The sequence below is a fragment of the Ovis canadensis genome, chromosome 3 (genome assembly GCF_042477335.2).
Source record: "Ovis canadensis isolate MfBH-ARS-UI-01 breed Bighorn chromosome 3, ARS-UI_OviCan_v2, whole genome shotgun sequence".
NCBI classification, from domain to species: domain Eukaryota; kingdom Metazoa; phylum Chordata; class Mammalia; order Artiodactyla; family Bovidae; genus Ovis; species Ovis canadensis.
In genome coordinates this window covers 59,435,980-59,457,757 of record NC_091247.1, presented here as the reverse complement: position 1 = coordinate 59,457,757, position 21,778 = coordinate 59,435,980, and the positions used below count along the sequence as shown (strand labels likewise).

The 21,778-nt window shown below is 42.5% G+C and overlaps 1 non-coding gene across 1 annotated transcript; it reads right to left on the bottom strand.

Annotated features, from left to right (window-relative positions):
• Positions 1-14,899: 14,899 nt before the first annotated feature.
• TRNAG-CCC (transfer RNA glycine (anticodon CCC)) lies at positions 14,900-14,972 on the bottom strand. The gene has a single exon. It is a non-coding gene; the product is annotated as a tRNA-Gly (tRNA).
• Positions 14,973-21,778: the final 6,806 nt, after the last annotated feature.

The window sequence follows — 21,778 nt, the reverse complement described above, 5'->3', positions numbered from 1 at the left end:
AGGAGATCAACCCTGGGATTTCTTTGGAAAGAATGATGCTAAAGCTGAAGCTCCAGCACTTTGGCCACCTCATGAGAAGAGTTGACTCATTGGAAAAGACTCTGATGCTGGGAAGGATTGGGGGCAGGAGGAGAAGGGGACGACCGAGGATGAGATGGCTGGATGGCATCATGGACTCGATGGACATGAGTCTGAGTGAACTCCGGGAAATGGTGATGGACAAGGAGGCCTGGCGTGCTGCGATTCATGGGGTCGCAAAGAGTCGGACACGACTGAGTGACTGAACTGAACTGAACTGAACATATAAAAAAGAAATCTTGCAGATTTCTGCTGTTTTTTTAATTGCTTTTTCTATTATTGTTTTTTTCTATTATTTGTAAACCAAATAAAGCTCATAGTGAAAAATCTAGCATAAATTCTTCAGTGGATTTAAATATCTTTGTATTTTATTAAAGATGCCATTTCTACAGATATTGGATTGTCATAGATCTGTGTGTGATACATTGTTTAGTCAGCCTTCAGTCAAAGACTTTTCAGAAGTCTGGTAATAATTCCTTGGTCTCTGAGGTTGGGATCAACATGCTAAGGAAAAGAACGTCACCTGAATCCAAGATACAACTTGATCCCAAACTCAGCAGATGCTCATTTGAATAGGATCCAAGGAAAATAAGGGAGTTTCCTCTTCATCTCTTAATTTTTCCTTCTTCAATATTGGTTATGAGTCTCTCCACCCTTCTAGAAAGATATTCCTTCAAAATCCCCCAAAGAAATATTTGAAACTTCCAGGAGTTCTTAGGGACTAGATTCCAGTTCAAAGGTCTTTGACTTTGAAAAATGAAAAACAAAAGGTAGGGGACTTTCATATGTAAGAGAATTCTATGTCCTTACAAAAATCCCAGGTGGCTCAGCAGTAAAGAATTCACCTGCCAATGCAGGAGATGCAGGTTCAATCCCCGGGTCAGGAAGATACCCTGGAAGAGGAAATGGCAATCCACTCGAGTATTCTTACCTGGAAAATCCCATGGACAGAGGAGCCTGGCAGGCTACAGTCCGTGCAGTGGCAGAGTCCAACACAACTCAGCAACTGAACAATGACAACAACAACAACCTACTGTATAGCCTGGGAACCATAGCCAACATCCTGTGATAAACCATAATGGAAAAGAATATTTTTAGAATGTATTTATATGTAAAGAATCTATATCTATCTATATATATATATGCATAACTGAATCACTTTGTTGTACAGCAGAAATTAGCACAGCATTGTAAATCAACTATACTTCAATAGAATAAATTTTAAAAAACTACCAATGCCTGCTTCCCTCCAGATATTCTAATTTTGTGGATCTGAGATACAGTCGAGCAATAGGATTTCAAAAATTTAATAGGTAGCAAAATTAGACCACTACTCACCTGGACAAAAAAGTAAAAAGCCCATTTGGTCTGTGCATTGGCCACAGTGCTAAGCATTTGCACTGATCCCACTAAGGCTAGATGCTAGTACCCTCTCTCTTAGTCTGCTAAGGGTCTCAAGCAATCAGTTAGGTCATTACACAAAGTTCTCGCTAGTGGTAGTTGGAGAGACTAGGAAAATTAGAAAGGGGGTGAATATTAAAATTCCCACATTACCATGAGAAATAACATCCAAGACGAGGGAGTTGCAGATGGACTGCCTCCTTTTCTTAGGGTCTGCTGCTTAGGTATTCAGCACTACATGTGTCCATTAAATGGCCACAGAAGAAGATTGGATGCTGATGATGTACCATTTCCTAATGGGTACAAATGCTTTCAGACTGCTCAGATTCGTAAGACTAAGCACTGCACAAGCGATTAAGGCTTGGAACACATTTTCATTATGATGATACTCTTGGGTTCTGTGTCATGTGGCCTGATGAAGGTGTGGTCCGTTGTGTTCTAAAGTCAAAGGCTTGGCTTAGTTCCAATATGGATCCATATTATAACATTTTTTTTTTAACATAGTGGGATTTTTTTTTTAAGTTACAAATGAGGGTGGGGTGTATGGAGAGAGTAACATGGAAACATACATTACCATACGTGAAATAGATAGCTAATGGGAATTTGCCGTATGACCCAGGGAACTCAAGCTGGGGGCTCAGTAACAACCTAGAGAGGTAGGTTAGGAAGGGAGGTGGGAGGGAGGTTCAAGTGAGAGGGGACATGGGTAAACCTATGACTGATTCATGTTGCTGTTTGGTAGAAACAAACACATCACTGTGAAGCAATTACCTTTCAATTAAAATAAATACATTTTCAAAAATATGCTAGAGTAAGAAAAACTAAAAAAGATGTTATGAATGTAACTTAAGATGCTATGGATATAATGTATAACATGATGAATATAATTAACACTGCTATATGTTATATATGAAAATCGTTAAGAGAGTAAATCCTAAGAGTTCTCATTACACAGAAAAAAATTTTTCTGTTCCTTTCATTTTCTCTCTGTATGAGATGTGGATGGCCACTAAACTTATTGTGGTGATTTTTTCATGACATATGTGAGTCAAATCATTATGATGGACATCTTAAACTTACACAGTAGTGTCTGTCAATTACCTCTCAATAAAGCTAGAAGAACAAAAAAAATAGTGTTGTGAATTATACGGTAAGCACATCAATACATCAGTACAGGGGCTTTCCAGAAAGTTCAAATGATAAAGAATCTGCCTGCAATGCCGGAGATCTGGGTTTGATCCTTGCGTCAAGAAGATCCCCTGGAGGAGGGCATGGCTACCCTCTCCAGTATTCTTGCCTGGAGAATTCCAGGGACAGAGGAGCCTGGTGGGCTACAGTTCATAGGGTCATATGCTGTTAGTAGGCAGAATTAGAAGCTAACATTTCACAATGGACTATGATGCCTGAGCTAGTTTATTGTGTAAAATAACTTAGCAGTTATCAAAATCACCAGGCATTATTTAGTGACAGAGGCCTGGCTTCCAAAAGAGTTCTAGCACTGGCATCTCTGAAGGGGAAAGATTGAAAAAAGAAAAGGGGATGACTTTAGAATGGGAAGAGAGGAGAGAAGTAAAATTTACAAAACATTTAATGGATGAAATCATAAATCTCACCCCTCAAAATAGTTTTAATGAATCTGAGATTAAGAAACTAGGTAGATCTAACCAAATCACTGCAGCTGAAAATATTCTCTGCCACATATGGACCCGTAATCACATAGGTTCCCTGGCTCGGTATCACCCATTTATTCCCATTACACATTGACATCCCCAAAACTCCTGTCATGCTCTGAACTCAGTTTCTTTGAGCACCAAATTATCGGATAGTATTGTTGCCTTCCTTTATTGTCTGGTAGCCAGTCACTTACCTTGCATTTCCATGTTGTCATTCTATTAAGTTTTTAAATAAATAAACTTAAAGATTTCAGTGTTTGAAGAATGAAGAAATTCTTTGCCAAAGGAACTTTAATGACAAAACTGCAAACAGTCATGCAAATAGATCAGAGCTGGTTTGATGGGTTTGAGAGAATGGTTCTGTCTACTTTATACTACTTTGGCTGCCCTGAGTTAAGAATTTAGTTGAGGCCTGGCCCCAGGATGTCAGATGGCAGAGAAGGACAAGGAGCCCAAGAGGTAAGGCACCGCAAATGACCCAGGAGCCTGGCAGAGTGAACCCAACTCCACATCACACCTGGGTGTGATGGTTAATTTCATATGTCAGCTTGGCTATACCATTGTACCCAGTTTTTGTTGAACACCAGTCTAGATATCAGGCTTCCCTGATAGCTCAGTTGGTAAAGAATCCACCTGCAATGCAGCAGACCCTGGTTTGATTCCTGGGTAGGGAAGATCGGCTGGAGAAGAGATAGGCTACCCACTCTAGTATTCTTGGGCTTCCTTTGTGGCTCAGCTGGTAAAGAATCTGCCTGCAATGTGGGAGACACAGGTTCAATCGCTGGGTTGGGAAGATCCCCTGGAGAAGAGAAAGGCTACCCGCTCCAGTATTCTGGCCTGAGAATTCCACGGACTGTATAGTCCATGGGATCGCAAAGAGTCAGACATGACTGAGTGACTTTCAGTTTCTCTTAGTCTAGATAGCACAGTGAAGGCACATTTTAGAGGAAATTAATATTTAAATTGGTAGACTTTGAGTAAAGCAGATTACCCTCTATAATGTGGGTGGGCCACATTCAATCAGTTGAAAGCCTAAAGAAAAAAAGACTGAAGTCTCCAGTTGTTGTTGAGTCTCTAAGTTGTGTCTGACTCTTTGCAAGCCCATGGACAGTTGCCCTCCAGGCTCCTCTGTCCGTGGGGTTCTCCAGGCAAGAATACTGGAGTGGATTTTCATTTCCTTCCCCAGGGGATCTTCTAGACCCAAGGGTCAAACCCTAGTCTCCTGTATTAGCAGGTGGATTCTTTACCAGTAGCCACCACGGAAGCTCAAGGTCTTCAGAAGAAAAGGGAATTCTGCCTCCAAATGAACTTTGGGCTTGAGATCACAACATCAAATCATCCCTGAGTCTCCAGCTCCAGCCTGCTGGCCTGCCCTGAAAATGTCAAACTTGGTCCCTCAAATCACATGAACCAATTCCTTAAAAACCCTCCTCTCTCTCTCCATGCATACACAACACACATCTTCCTTTTTTTTTTTTTACAGTTTTAAAAGTTTTTTTTTTAAGTTTGTTTTTAATTGGAGGATAATTGCTTTACAACGTTGTATTGGTTTCTGCTGTATAATGTGAATCAGCTTAGTTATACATATATCTGCTGGGATATATGTATGCTGGGAAAGATTGAAGGCAAAAGGAGAAGAGGGCAGCCAAGAATGAGATGATTGGATAGCATCGCCAACTCAATGGACATAAACTTGAGCAAACTCTGGGAGATTGTGAAGGACAGGAAAGCCTGGCATGCTGCAGTCCATGGGGTCACAGGGTTGGATACGACTGATCGACTGAACAACTATAAGAAAGCCTCCCTCCCACACCATCCCCATCCCACTCCTGCGGTTCATCACAGAGCACCAGGCTGGGCTCCCTGTGTTATATGGCAGTTCCCCACTAGCTAGCTGTTTTGCACATGGTAGCGTATATATGTCCACGCTACTCTCTCTCATTTGTCCCACCCTCTCTTTCCCCCATTCTCTACATCTGCAGCTCTATTCCTGCCCCCACACACATCCTATTGGCCCTGTTTCTCTGGAGAACCTTGCCTAGTACAGGAGGTGAGCCTTCTCCCAGGGTCCAATTTTCCCCATTATGCATATCCAGCATGCAGGTGTGTTTAACACTCTGAGAAGGGGAAAGGTACAGCTAAAGGGGAAAACTATGACCCGGGCATCCTGCAGCTCCCTTAGGAGCAGTCACTCTGAAATGAGTTTCCCTGCTGGCCAGAGAGGAAACAAATGACAAAGAGTCGTCTACAAGCTCTCTGTGTCCAGGCAGTGAGTGGGCAGTGAGGAGTGACAACAGTCTGCAAGCAGGACCAGGTGAGCTGGGCATGGATCTGAGCAGGGTCTCTCTAGCCCATTTGTTCTCCTAATAGGAAAAAGGGCTTAACTGGAATCAAACTGGCCAAGCCTAAAGAGCATTAAAGCTTCCCTGGTGGCTCTAATGGTAAAGAATCTGCCTGTAATTCAGGAGATCTGGGTTCTATCCCTGGGTTGGGAAGATCCCCTGGAGAAGGAAATGGCAACCCACTCCAGTATTCTTCGCCTGGGGAATCCCATGGACAGAAGAGCCTGGCGGGCTACAGTCCATGGGGTTACAAAGAGTTAGACATGACTGAGCAGTTATCACACAAAAGGCATTGGGACTAGACCTGTGAGCATCCCAGGAATATCTTCAGAGGAGAATCTCCAGAAACTCAAGACTTTCTGTTAGAGGCGCTGAGCATTGAGTTTATTTATTTAGCTGCCAAGGGTCTTACCTGCAGCACTCAGGATCTTTCATTGTGACTTGGGGACTCTCTTGGCACACCAATTTAGTTGCCCTGAGGTATGTGGGATCTTAGTCCTCCAACCAGGGATTGAACTTGTGTCCCCTGCATTACAAGACAGATTCTTAAGCACTGCACCATCAGGGAAGTCCCTGAGCACTGTGTGTTTTCATATTACAATCATGGGACTTTATTTTGAGGTCACTCGCTGCTGGAGTTTGAACATGTGAGTTATATTTGTGTGATACTACATTAATTGGACAATATTCCATTACCATCTGAGCCACCAGGGAAGCCCCACAAATTTTTTTAAAAAAAAGGCGACCTATCAATTTATTGCTGTGAAGTGAACTAGAAAAATTGAATAGATTTGTCAACAATATATTCTCCTTTGTGTTTTCCTCTTTCCCTGGACTAAGCAGAATAAAATCAGTTTCTTGTGACATTTCAGGGACTTTTAAAACAAATGAATCTCCAGGAGATTCCAGGACTAGAGTGGACTGGCTTTCCAAAACTTATTTGTCCATGTGACCACTTTTTCAAGAAGCATTTCTTGAGGTTTGTGTTTCATGGGACACATGAAATAAACATAATCTTCTTTCTTATTACTCCCCAGTTCTCTATTCCTTTTGTGTGCAGAGCAAAGCTCTCAGTCTGACAAGAGAAGCCCTTCACATTCTGCCCCCTGCTCTGTAGGTGTATCTCTCACAATTTCTTTCTTTATTTCTTTTTTGGTTTTATTAAACTACTTGAGTTAGGACTAGTCAAATCTGAAGTCTCTGGTCTGGGGCTAGACTAATAGAATTTTTCCTTGAGCAAGAAATGGTTTGCCTGCTCCTTCCTACTCCCACTCCCTCTTTGACCATAAGGTTCATAGCTATCCTAGCTATGATGTCAGCTTCTTAGACTTTCAAAGGAATATTTAAATCAAGCAAATTTGCTGTGAGGAAGTTAGTTGTTTAATATGAAAGCAATCTAATTTTTGGTAACCTAGCTAAGTTCTCCTGGAAACTCTAAAGACCAGATCTCTTGCTGATATTTTCAGATAATGATTTTGTACATTTCAGATGACTTTACCTTAATTCATTTCCATTTTTGCCTTCTGTGTCTGTCCTGATGATAGATACGGTTCTCGCGATTTCTGTTCAGTGATGCAATCAAATTTACCATCCCTGGAACTGATCAAGTCCATGCCCATCTTTCATTCATGAAAGAAGGATTTATTTGGCTTCTCAGGACAATAAAGATCTATGTACAAAGGTTCTATCCTAGTACATGTGCACAAAGGGCCTTTTGCATTTAATTTTTATTGTTATTATTATTAATTTTTGGCCATACAGAGCCACATGCCAGATCTTAGTTCCCAGACCAGGGACTGAACCCATGCTCCCTGTGGTGGAAATGCTGAATCTTAGCTGCTGAACTGCCAGGGAAGTCCCGCCTTTTGCATTTAGAAAAGAAGTAAGTAATGCTTAGTCCTGTGAGGCTCATACAGCTCTGAGAAATTTGGTATGAACTACGAACCAGTCATAAGAGCTGGGGTTTACATCTAAAGGACTTCTCTATTCGTGGTTTGGGTTATTTCTATGCTTTGGCTTTGCAGAGGCCCAATTAGCATTTCCTCCTTTAACCATCATAGAAAAGCAAAAAGAAAAAACAAAGTCTCTGGTATTGCCACAGGCTGAGAAATAATCCCAATGTCTGCAGAACGATACCATGCAATCAAGTCTGGACCAGCGTTGAGTAGGCGCTTGGAAGACGCCCTTCCGTGTAAGAAGGTTGCTAGGCTTGAAATGTTCCCTTTCAAGAAAAGGTTCTTTCTCCCATCCTCAAAGAACCTTTACTTGGGGGTTATCTCTGCTCCTCCCTGCTGAACTGTGTATGGCTACCTGGTACACATTCAAGTTCATGACGTGCTTGGCCTTTTAACTTAGAAAAACAATTCCAAGCCCAGAGTTGTGTGTAGAAGCCACCCTTCCTGCCTTCTTTTCAGAACTAAGATCAAGGTTTTCTTATGAAAGCGGGACTTTCTGGCAGTCCAGTGGTTAAGACTCCACACTTCCCTGCAAGGAGCAAGAGTGTGGGTTTCCAGGAACGAAGACTCCACATGTTGTTGTTGCATGCTCAGTTGTGTTGGACTCTTTGTGACCCCAAGGACTGTAGCCTGCCAGGCTCCTTTGTCCATGGGATTTCCCAGACAAGAATACTGGAGTTGCCAGTATTCCTCCTCCAGGGGAATCTTCCCAACCCAGGGATGGAACCCATGTCTCTTGCGTCTCCTGCCTTGGCAGGTGGATTCTTTACCACTAGTGCCACCTTGGAATCCCAAGATCTCTCATACCAGGCAGCCAAAAAAAAAAAAAAAAAGGTTTTCTCATAAAGGACAGTTTTTTCACTGATTTAACAAAGAGGGAGATAGTCATCAGAGAGATGTTTAAAAGGATAAAGTGAGGACACTCTCCTATCCCACAGCCTGTCTCTGATCTCCACGTTTTGGCTTCTGCCAGTTCTCTCAGAATAAACTGTTAAAGGAAGCACAGATCATCTGGGCCCCACCCACTAGCAGCCTGGCCACAGCTCCATCTGCCTTGGGGTTTCAGAAAAACAGATCCACATCTGAGTCACTGGTGGCCTCTCTGGGTGAAAAGGGGGCTGGCCTCTGGGATCAGGTGATGGTCGCCTGGCTAGAAACACAATTACTAAGCCAATAGGAAGAGTGAATGTATTATAGGCATGCTTGCCCTGCTTCTGACTTGCAGGAGCTGCAAAGAAGCTGCTTTCAAAGTGAAAGGAGGATTTCAGTTCACCACAGGCTGTCCGGAAAGGAAGAATGTGGCGACATCTCGTTACCTCAAAGCACAGCTGCGAGAGAGGAAGCCTGAGTTTCTGCAGATGGATCAGAAGAGCAAACATCACAGGCTGACAACCCTCCACGTCAGCTCAGCCAGGGTTGATCACTTCCCTCAGAGTATGGTTGTTGGGGGAAGTCTGTAAGGGTGATACCGGCCTAAATTTCTGGCTTGTGGGGGGTCTCTAAACTCAGCATTAAGAGAAGGGTGGATGCCTCCACCATCTCAATTCTGCAACAAGTGCAGGCAAACACCACTGGTTCTAGTCATTCATTTATTCATTGATTATTTCACGTCATTTCACCAGTACTTACTGAGCGCCTACTAGGTGTGCAATGTTGCACGGATGCTGAAGAGACAGCAATTAACAAGAGGGGCTATACCTGAACTGGTGGCAGCTCAGACCCATGGTACTTTAGGATAAAGGACAGATGACCCTGTCTTCATGCTACCCAAGAAGGGCCAACCTGCAGGGGTTAGAAGTGCAAATAGATGAACATGAGAGCCAAAAAACCTTTGGGTTGGAAGGGACAGTTGGGAATTCCCTGGCAGACCAGTGGTTAGGGCTCCATGCTTCCACTGGGCTTGGGTTTGATTCCTGGTTGAGGACCTAGGATTCCTGCATCCCTCACTGCCAAAAATGAAAAGGGAAGGTTCTGTCAGGATGATTCCCCCTGACTTCTTTTTCCAACTCCTGGTGTTTGTTTGTTTGTTTGTTTTTTTCAGGAAAATGACACTTACTGACTCACAATTAATAGTGTGAACTCTGAATTATTTTCTTAGTTCTGGGTCAGCATTGATTCAAACTCTCTACACCAGTCCTCTCTCCAACCAGCTGTGTTTATTTGTAAGAAAATTAAAGGGAATTATTAGTTTATAAGTTGTTTTTTTTTTCCAGTCATGCCATGCAGCATATGAGATCTTAGTTCCCTGACCAAGGATCGAACCTGCACCCCTTGTCTTCACAGAGTCTTAACCACTGCACTGCCAGGGAAGTCCCTATAAGTTTATTACTATTCTATAAAATTAGTGGGAATTATTCTGTTAGAACCATAGAATAGAGGAGGGAAGGGTAAGCATTTTTTTCCTACTGGGCACATTTAAAGATAATTAAAAATTAAACTAACGTCTCTGATATCATTAGTGCTTCGGTTTTATCAAGATAAATATGCAAGTGATAGGAAAAGAAGAGGTAGGGAATAAAAAGGAGAGAGAAATGAAGCTTAAAGAAGTCAGGAGGCTTCCCTGGTGGCTCAGTGGTAAAGAATCCACCTGCCAGTGCAGGAAATATGAGTTCGACCCCTGGTCCAGAAATATCCCACATATTGAGTAGCATCTAAGCCCAAGCACCACAAGTACTGAGCCTGTGTTCTAGAGCCTGGGAGCTGCAACTGCTGAGCCCACGTTCCCTAGAGCCTGTGCTCTTCACAAAGAGAGAAGCTACCACAATGAGAAGCCTGAGCACTACAACCAGAGAGTAGCCCCCGCTGGCCCCAACTAGAGAAAGCCCGAGGGGAGCAAAGACCGAGCGTGGCCAAAAATAAATAAATAAAATTACAGGGGAAAAAAAAAGTCAGGAGCAAGACTTCCCTGGTGGTCCAGTTGCTAAGACTCCATGCTCCCAACGCAGGGGGCCCAATTTCGATCCCTGGTTGGGACGCTGTATCCCACATGCCACAACTAAAGACCTCACACACTGCAGCTAAATATTAGGATCAGCCAAATAAAAATAAATAAATAAATATTTTTTTTAAAAGTCAGGAGCTTTGCCACAGTGAAGTGGGTAAAACAAGATTGGAATTTAATATTACTATTTCCTGGGCTTCTCTCAACTGCTGTGCCCAAAGGGTTCAGATCTTTCTAAAAACTGATGAATAAAGATAACAGCCACTCATCCTTCAAATCTCAGCATCCAAGCTTCAGAATATGAAAGCCAGGAATTAATACAATATGTCAAAGAGGCATCAAAACTATAATTGAAAGACACATCCTGGTTTCTATTTTTACTTTTCAGCTTTTAAGAGGATTAAAAACCTTAGGACTGGCAGCACCTAGAAAAGACATCTAGGAATTGATATTTAGCTGGAGATTTATTTCATTGTCTATTTAAAGATATCTAAGGAAGAAAATGTCACAGCTTCCTAGATGAATCACGCCAGTGTTGAATGACTTCTCTAGCTTTCACCTACATCTAGTCTCCTGAGTTTCTCTAAGATGCTCTGCTTTTGTGATCGGGACTGTTGTTGCTCTACATTTTTCACAATTCAACATCACAGTGCAACCACCCTCGACAAGACCCCTGAACCTCTCACACAGTGGGATTTATGTGAGTTGGTGGCTAGTGACCTGGGAGTGCTGAAAACACAGCCCTTATCCACCTGCGCCAGTGGATAGGACCTTCTTTGTCATGGGCAGGTGGCAGAGCTCTTGCCTTGAGCTTTGGTGAGTCCCTGCATGTCCTCCTGGCCAGGATCCTTTCATGTTGTTTCTTCTCCTGTATCCCTTTGAAATCAGCTTTTAAACATCCAGGTAGTTTATTTATTTATTGTAATTGAAGTGCAATTGATTCAGAATGTTGTGTTCATTTTAAAACAGAACAAGATCCTATGTTCCTTGGCTCCATGTCCTTAACCTTTTTTTTTGTCTGTGGAATATTTAGCCAAGGAATAAGTTTAATCAGAGAAGTGAGAAAATGCAGAAGCAAAGAAAAGCAGTCAAACAGAACAAAACAATAATAGATTAGACAGTAAGTAAAGTCAAGGACCTTTAGTTCCTTCTCAAGGGCTATAGATAATATTTGGAGCCATATCCTGTGAGCTGTCTTATAGATACTGGAACCTCTACCAGGTGGGAGAAGTTAACTACATAATGACCAGACTGTAGCCATGACATAAGGCGCCACAGTTTCGAGAACTGGTCTCACGGAAATGGGAACAAATCCACCCTGGAACTGAAGATCAACTGTACCGAAAGTAATCAGGAGGATGCCGATCACAACTCTGATGACCAATTTCAAGATGACTGTCAGAGCTGACTGTGCTCTTTCTGCAATGTAGCCCTTCTCTCTGCCTATAAAAACTTTTGCCCCCTGATTATCAGTGGGGAGTGATATACTCTAGTATTCTTGCCTGGAGAATTCCTGTGGATAGAGGAGCCTGGCAGGCTACAGCCCATGGGGTCGCAAAGAGTCTGATACAACTGAGTGACTAATACTTTCACTTTCATATATATATATATTTCATATATCTATATCCTTTTTCAGATTCTTTTCCATTATATATTACAGGATATTGAATATAGCTGCCTTTGTTATACAGTAGCTCCCTGTTTATCTGTTTTATCTGTAGGTGTTTATATCTGCTAACCCCAAACTCCCAATTTATTCCTTCCTGCTTCCCCTTTGGTAACCATAAATCTGTTTTTCATGTCTGTGAGTCTGTTTCTGTTTTGTAAATAACTTCCTTTGTGTCACATTTTAGATTTCACATATACATGATATCATAGGCTATTTGTCCTTCTCTTTCTGATTTTTTTTTTAATTTTAGTTTTTTATTTTTTAAATTTTAAAATCTTTAATTCTTACATGCATTCCCAAACATGAACCCCCCTCCCACCTCCCTCCCCATAACAACTTTCTGTTAACAATCTCTAAGTTCATCTACCTTGCTGCAAATGGCAGTATTTAATTCTTGTTTATGGCAAGTGATGTTCCATTACATATATCATGGGGCCTCTATTTCTCCAGTGAAGCTCTTATTCTCAGGCTTCACCAGTGAAGAGAAAATCAAGGGCCCAAATCATAACTTCAGAGATTGATTCTCTAAGGCCCACTCAGTCTTCCTGGAACTCCAGCTCCGCAGTTGGCTATGCTAAGGCTCCACTCCAGAGTTCTTCCTCTCCTCACTACTAGACACCTGTTGTTTTTGTCTGCCCAGCCTTCATCCCCTCCTCAACTGATAGAACTCTGATTTCCTGTAGGATCATTCCCTCCCCCCAAATTATTAATACCATGTAATCCAGCAATCCCACTTCTGGATCCAGACACACAGAAGAACTGAAAGCAGGGTCTTGAAGAGATATTTGTACACCCATCTTCATAGCAGCATCATTTACAATAGTTAAAGTTTGGAAAAAACCAAAGTGTTCATAAATGGATGAATAGATAAGCAAAATATGTTACACACATACAATGGAATACTATTTGGCTTAAAAAGGAGGGAAATTCTGACATACACTACAACATGGTTGAACTCTGAGGATTTTATGCTAGGTGAAATAAGCCAGACACAAAAAGATAAATTCTGTATAAGTCCACTTATGTGAGGTATTTAGAAGAGTCAAAATCTTAGAGACAGAATGTAGAATGGTGATTGCCAAGGCTATTGTGTAATGAGTCCAGAGTTTTAGTTTTACAAGGAAAGAGTTCTGGAGATGAATGATGGTGATGGTTGTACTATGTTGAATTACATCCTTTAAAATGGTTAGGACAGTAAATTTCATGTTATGTGTACTTTACCAAAAAATTTCTTGAGAGCTTTTAACCAGCCTGATGCCCAGGCTGTATCTCTAACTAATTAATTACATCAGATTCTCTGAGGATGGGATCCAGGCACATACACACATACACACACACACGCACATATATATATATATATTTTTTTTTCCCTCTTGGAAATAATGGAAACAGTGACAGACTTTATTTTCTTGGGCTCCAAAATCACTGCAGATGGTGACTGCAGCCATGAAATTAAAAGACCCTTGCTCTTTTTAAGAAAAGCTATGACAAAGCTAGACAGTGTATTAAAAAGCGGAGATATTACTTTGCCAACAAAGGTCTCTATAGTCAAAACTATGGTGTTTCCAGTAGTCATGTACAGATGTGAGAGTTGGACCATAAAGAAGGCTGAGCACTGAAGAATTGTTGCTTTTGAACTGTGGTGTTACAGAAGACTCTTGAGAGTCCCTTGGACTGCAAGGAGATCCAACCAGTCCATTCTGAAGAAGATCAGTCCTAGGTGTTCATTGGAAGGACTGTTGTTGAGGCTGAAACTCTAATACTTTGGCCACCTGATGGGAAGAGCTGACTCATTAGAAAAGACCTGGATGCTGGGAAAGACTAAGAACAGGAGGAGAATGGGCTGAGAGAGGATGAGACGGTTGGATGGCATCACCAACTCAATGGACATGAGTTTGAGCAAGCTCAGGGAGATGGTGAAGGACAGGGAAGCCTGGTGTGCTGCCGTCTGTGTGCTGTGCTGTTCTTAGTCGCTCAGTCATGTCTGACTCTTTGCGACCCCGTGGGCTGTAGCCCACCGGCTCTTCTGTCCATGGGGATTCTCCAGGCAGGAATACTGGAGTGGGATGCTATTCCCTCCTCCAGATTATCTTCCCAACTGAGGGACTGAACCCAGGTCTCCCAGGTCTCCCAGGTCTTTATGGTCTGAGCCACCAGGGAAGCCCAAGAATACTGGAATGAGTAGCCTTCCTTTCTCTAGAGGATCTTTCTGACCCAGGAATTGAACCAGGGTCCCCTGCATTGCAGGTGGATTCCTTACCAGTTGAGCTACCAGGGAAGCCCAGTGCTACAGTCTATGGGGTCACAAAGATTTGGACACAACTGAGTGATTGAACAACAATAAAAGCTCCCCTGGTAATTCAAGCGCAGTCAAAGCTGAGTTCCAGTACACTAAAAGTAAAGTATATGTCAATTCTCCCTTCTCAAACTCTTCTCGAATAGCACTGAGTGGAACGTTGGGTAGGATCCCCTGTTCATTAATGAAATATAAATACCTATATGGCCTTCTCTGGTGGCTCAGATAGTAAAGAATCTGCCTGCAATGCAGGAGAGCCGGGTTCTGTCTTTGGATCAGGAGGATTCCCTGAAGAAGGAAATGGCAATCCACTCCAGTATTCTTTTCTGGAGAATTCCATGGACACAGGAGGCTGGTGAGCTACAGTCTATGAGGTCACAAAGAGTCAGACATGACTGAGCAACTAACACACACACACAAACCTGTATCATTTATTTTTAAGCCTACTGATTATTTCTTTTCTGTTTTTTTTTTAATTTCCTTAAAACATTTTTATTCATTTATTTGACTATGCCAGGTCTTAGTTACAGCATGCAGGATCACTTTCCCTGACCAGGGATTGAACCCAGGCTCCCTGCATTGGGAGTGCAGAGTCTTAGCCACTGGACCACCAGGGAGGTCCCAAAACCTATATAATTTAAGTGGTTATTTCTCTTGTATCTTCTTTCTCCATCCCCTCCTACTTTTGCTTCTTTCCCTCTTTCTGTCTTCCTTTCTGCTGAGCATATTTAATGTATAAAAACTATAAAATGTATAAGGTATAAAAACTATACAGTCCATGGAATTCTCTAGGCCAGAATACTGAAGCGGGTGGCATTTCCTTTCTCCAAGGGATCTTCCCAACCCAGGGATCAAACCCAGGTCTCCCACGTTGCAGGCGGATTCTTTACCAGCTGAGCCACAAGGGAAGCCCATATTTAACTGAATGCCTGTTAAGTTTGGTGTTAGTTTGGTGCTCTTTTCCTCCTCTATCAATTGTTTCCCAAAACAGAAATTCCTGACTTATCTGCCTTTCCACCCTCCAATTTACATCTTGTCTGAAGTTCTAGGTCTAGTTCCTAGCTCTCTGCCTCCCTGTCCTTTACCTTTAATTCTTGAGCAATACAGCTCTTCCCCAAATAGTATGCCCAGGGTCCTTGACTTCCAGCATTCCCAAGATGGCCATGCCAACAAAGCCAGGAATCCTCGTTATCACATATTCATTTCATAGTGTTGGGTACTCAAGGCTTAGTAAAACTTGTCTATGTGTGAGGGGCAAGTTCCCTAGGAAGACAGGAAATGGAAACCCTGGATCCCAGGACAATGGACTTTTGAGATGTTCCCCCTTCATTTTCTTACTGTTGGCAATAAAGTTTACTCAATCAGTTGATTGAAAGGAAGGTCTTCTTTGGTCTGGGTGGGTGTTAAAGGCAGGACAGTTAGGGGAGGTGGAAAGAGAAACACTCCTTCTGTGTACCAGGGCCCAGTCAAGGCCCAAGGGACGCAGTTATAAAAGGCACAGCACCTGCCGTAAGGAAAACACAGTCTAAGGGGGAGGCAAGTGATTAGGACTTATGGTAAGTCCTATGCTAGGGGTGAGCATGGGTACCATGGAAACTAAGAAAAGGGAACCAAACCTACCATGAGGAGATGAAGGAATAGTCAGGAAAGGCTTCTTGTAAGAGGCATCATGAGGACTGTTTAATTTTTAACTTGAAAAATATGCAGGTAACATAGGTTCAGGGTAGAAAATTAGAGTGAGTCAAGAAAGGACATGAAAGATAAGCATAAACACCTTTTGAAAACGTTCTGGGGCTTCCCTTGTGGTCCAGTGGTTAAGAATCTGCCTTGCAATGCGGGGGACTTGGATTCAACCCTGATGGGGAACCAAGAGCCCACTTGCCCCACAGCAACTGAGCCTGCACTCTACAACTACTGAGCCTCTGTGCTCCAGAACCCTCGAGCCACAACTAGAGAGTCCATTTGAAAGTGTTAGTTGCTTACTCAGAGTTGTCCCACTCTGCAAGCCCATGGACTGTAGCCCACCAGGCTCCTCTCTCCATGGGATTCTCCAAGCAAGAATGCTGAAGTGGGTAGCCATTCCCTTCTCTAGGGGATCTTCCTGACCCAGGGATCGAACCTGTGTCTCCCGCATTACAGGCAGTTTCTTTACCATCTGAGCCACCAAGGAAGCCCAGAGGGTCCATGGTTCACTACAAAAGATTCCATATGATCCAGTGAAGATCCCACATGCTGTAATTAAGACCCAACTCAGCCAAAAAACAAAACAAAACAAAACAAAAAACAAAGTTCTAATTTGTGCAATGTTGAAGGGGGTTCTGGGATTAAACTTGCGGCCACACTTTATTGTACAGGGTCCTGTCCTGGGATGCCATGCTTGGTGACAGGTGCCTGAAAATGCTGAAATAAGTCTCTGCAAAGACGTAAGTTCCCTGAGGAGACAAGAGGGGGAAGATCTGTATCCAGGCCAAGGTCTTTTGAGGAGTCCTCCTCCACTCTCTGATTGCTGGCAACAAAAGTTACCCACCCAGTGAAGACCTTGAGGGGTCTTTCCACCTGAAGCGTGCCTTGGACCTTATTTTATTTTATTTTTATTTTCTTGAGAAAGAAATGGAAAATTTTATTCAAGCCAACCTGAAGATTAATCGGGGAGACAGACTTTCAGGAAACTGAGGACTTCTCCCAGACCTTTTTTCATTTTTTAGTGCGTCTATGCTACAAGCACTGAATCTGTGTTCCCACCTACCTGGCAGGGGGTGCAGAATGCAAATGGGAATATAGATCATGTGTTCCTCCAAAGAGCTACCAGTTTTGCTAGGAACGTTTAAAATGAATACTGTTTTTCTCCTGATGATGAGAATAATTTCTGTCTGAATCTCAGTGCCTAGCAGGCAGGCCACAGCCTAGGCATTTAAAATATTTGATAAAGAATGCATAAAACAAGTAGAAAACACTGAGTCTGTTTATAAGCTCCAGTCCTATTGTATGATAGACCATAGGGTAATAGAAACTCTTGTTGTTGTCAATTTTTATTAAGTAATCTATTTTTTTTAATTATTAATAATTATTTTTGGCTATGCTGGGCCTTAGTTGCTGTGCTGGCTTTCTCTAGTTGCAGTGAATGGGCTTCTTATTGCGGTGACTTCTTGTTGTGGAGCAAGGGTTCCAGGGCCCACAGGCTTCAGCAGCTGCAGCACGCAGGCTCAGTAGTTGTAGCTCACAGGCCTAGTATGAGAGTCAGCAGTTGTCGTGCATGGGCTTAGCTGCTCAGCAGCATGTGGAATCTTTCCAGACCAAGGACTGAACCCATGTCCCCTGCATTGGCAGGTGGATTCTTATCCACTGCACCACCAGGGAAGTTGCTTAATCTATTACTTCATTTAAGCTGTAGTAGATGACCTAACTTTCACAGCATCATCTTTCAGGATATGAAATAGCTCAACTGGAATTCCATCACCTCCACTAGCTTTGTTCATAGTGACGCTTTCTAAGGCCCACTTGACTTCACATTCCAGGATGTCTGGCTCTAGGTGAATGATCACACCATCATGATTATTTTGGTCGTGAAGATCTTTTTTGTACAGTTCTTCTGTGTATTCTTGCCACCTCTTCTTAGTATCTTCTGCTTCTGTTAGGTCCATACTATTTCTGTCCTTTATCGAGCCCATCTTTGCATGAAATGTTCCCCTGGTATCTCTAATTTTCTTGAAGAGATCTCTAGTCTTTCCCATTCTGTTGTTTTCCTCTATTTCTTTGCATTGATCGCTGAAGAAGGCTTTCTTATCTCTTCTTGCTATTCTTTGGGACTCTGCATTCAGGTGTTTATATCTTTCCTTTTCTCCTTTGCTTTTCACTTCTCTTCTTTTCACAGCTATTTGTAAGGCCTCCTCAGACAACCATTTTTTTTGCATTTCCTTTCCATGGGAATGGTCTTGATCCCTGTCTCCTGTACAATGTCATGAACCTTCCATAATTCATCAGGCACTCTACCTATTAGATCTAGTCCCTTCAGTCTATTTCTCACTTCCACTGTATAATCATAAGGGATTTGATTTAGGTCATACCTGAATGGTCTAGTGGTTTTCCCTACTTTCTTTAAATTCAGTCTGAATTTGGCAATAAGGAGTTCGTGATCTGAGCCACAGTCAGGTCCTGGTCTTGTTTTTGTTGACTATATAGAGCTTCTCCATTTTTGGCTGCAAAGAATATAATCAATCTGATTTCAGTGTTGACCATCTGGTGATATCCATGTGTGAGTTTTCTCTTGTGTTGTTGGAAGAGGGTGTTTGCTATGACCAGTGCATTTTCTTGGCAAAACTCTATTAGTCTTTGCCCTGCTTCGTTCCATATTCTAAGGCCAAATTTGCCTGTTACTCCAGGTGTTTCTTGACTTCCTACTTTTGAATTCCAGTCCCCTATAATGAAAAGGATATCTTTTTTGCATGTGAGTTCTAAAAGGTCTTGTAGGTCTTCATAGAACCGTTCAACTTCAGCTTCTTCAGCACTACTGGTTGGGGCATAGACTTGGATTACCTTGATATTGAATGGTTTGCCTTGGAAACAAACAGAGATCATTCTCTCGTTTTTGAGATTGCCTCCAAGTACTGCATTTCAGACTCTTTTGTTGACCATGAAGGCTACTCCATTTCTTCTAAGGGATTCCAGCAAATTTGGAAAACTCAGCAGTAGCGACAGGACTGGAAAAGGTCAGTTTTCATTCCAATTCCAAAGAAAGGCAATGCCAAGGAATGCTCAATTGCACTCATCTCACATGCTAGTAAAGTAATGCTCAAAATTCTCCAAGCCAAGCTTCAGCAATATGTGAACCGTGAACTTCCTGATGTTCAAGCTGGTTTTAGAAAAGGCAGAGGAACCAGAGATCAAATTGCCAACATCCGCTGGATCATCAAAAAAGCAAGAGAGTTCCAGAAAAACATCTATTTCTGCTTTATTGACTATGCCAAAGTCTTTGACTGTGTGGATCAAAATAAACTGTGGAAAATTCTGAAAGAGGATGGGAATACCAGACCACCTGACCTGCCTCTTGAGAAACCTATATGCAGGTCAGGAAGCAACAGTTCGAACTGGACATGGAACAACAGACTGGTTCCAAATAGGGAAAGGAGTACGTCAAGGCTGTATATTGTCACCCTGTTTATTTAACTTATATGCAGAGTACATCATGAGAAATACTAGGGTGGAAGAAACACAAGCTGGAATCAAGATTGCCGAAGAAATCTCAATAACCTCAGATATGCAGATGACACCACCCTTATGGCAGAAAGTGAAGAGGAACTAAAAAGCCTCTTGATGAAAGTGAAAGAGAAGAGTGAATAAGTTGACTTAAAGCTCAACATTCAGAAAACGAAGATCATGGCATCTGGTCCCATCACTTCATGGGAAATAGATGTGGAAACAGTGGATACAGTGTCAGACTTTCTTTTTTTGGGCTTCAAAATCACTGCAGATGATGACTGCAGCCATGAAATTAAAAGACGCTTACTCCTTGGAAGAAAAGTTATGACCAACCTAGACAGCATATTCAAAAGCAGAGATATTACTTTGTCAACAAAGGTCCATCTAGTCAAGGCTATGGTTTTTCCAGTAGTCATGTATGGATATGAGAGTTGGACTGTGAGGAAAGCTTAGCGCCGAAGAATTGATGCTTTTGAACTGTGGTGTTGGATAAGACTCTTGAGAGTCCCATGGACTGCAAGGAGATCCAACCAGTCCATTCTGATGGAGATCAGCCCTGGGATTTCTTTGGAGGGAATGATGCTGAAGCTGAAACTCCAGTACTTTGTGCTACCTCATGTGAAGAGATGACTCATTGGAAAAAAACTCTGATGCTGGGAGTGATTGGGGCAAGAGGAGAAGGGACGACCGAGGATAAGATGGCTGGATGGCATCACTGACTTGATGGACGTGAGTCTGAGTGAACTCCAGAAGTTGGTGATGGACAGGGAGGCCTGGTGTGCTGTGATTCATGGGGTCGCAAAGAGTCAGACACAACTGAGCGACTGAAATGAACTGAACTGAATTGAACTGAGATGATATAACATCTGATGCCTACTTGGGAAGATACAAAAGGGTACACATTTAAAATTCTCCTTCTTGGGAATTCCCTGGATGTCCAGTGGTTAGGACTCAGCACTTTCGATCTCTGATGGGGGCAGGGTACTAAGATCCCACAAATCACGTGGTACAAGAAAAAAATAAGCATAAATAAAATTCTTCCTGGTTGCACTACTGGGCAATATATTCAGTCACTGATTGTTACACTTTAAATAGGTGAATTGCATGTTATGTGAATTGCATCTCAATAAGGCTGCTAGAAAAATGAAACAATCTTCCTCCTATCCTCCCATTCTTGTGCCTTGGCCACCCTGTTTTTCCAGAAACAATCTTGTCGTGTTTTCTTCTTCCAGAGGGATATAGATATAGATAGGTATAGAAATACACATTCATTTACATAGAAACAAGAATACACAGAAGAACTGTACAAAAAAGATCTTCACCATCCAGATAATCACGATGGTGTGATCACTTACCTAGATCCGGATATCCTGGAATGTGAAGTCAAGTGGGCCTTCGAAAGCATCACTACGAACAAAGCTAGTGGAGGTGATGGAATTCCAGTTGAGCTATTTCATCTGAAAGATGATGCTGTGAAAGTGCTGCACTCAATATGCCAGCAAATTTGGAAAACTCAGCAGTGGCCACAGGACTGGTAAAGGTCAGTTTTCATTCCAATCCCAAAGAAAGGCAATGCCAAAGAATGCTGAAACTACCGCACAATTGGACTCATGTCACACGCTAGTAACAGAGAAGGCAATGGCAACCCATTCCAGTACTCTTGCCTGGAAAATCCCATGGATGGAGGAGCCTGGTGGGCTGCAGTCCATGGGGTCGCTAGGAGTTGGACACAACTGAGTGACTTCACTTTCACTTTTTACTTTCATGCATTGGAGAAGGGAATGGCAACCCACTCCAGTATTCCTGCCTGGAGAATCCCAGGGACAGAGGAACCTAGTGGGCTGCTGTCTCTGGGATCCCACAGAGTCGGACATGACTGAAGTGACTTAGCAGCAGCACATGCTAGTAAAGTAATGCTCAAAATTCTCCAAGTCAGGCTTCAGCAATATGTGAACCATGAATTTCCAGATGTTCATGCTGGTTTTAGAAATGGCAGAGGAACCAGAGATCAAATTGCCAACATCCGCTGGATCATCAAAAAAGCAAGAAAGTTCCAGAAAAACATCTATTTCTGCTTTATTGACTGTGCCAAAGCCTTTGACTGTGTGGATCACAATAAACTGTGGAAAATTCTTCAAGAGATGGGAATACCAGACCACCTGACCTGCCTCTTGAGAAACCTATATGCAAGTCAGGAAGCAACAGTTAGAACTGGACATGGAACAAC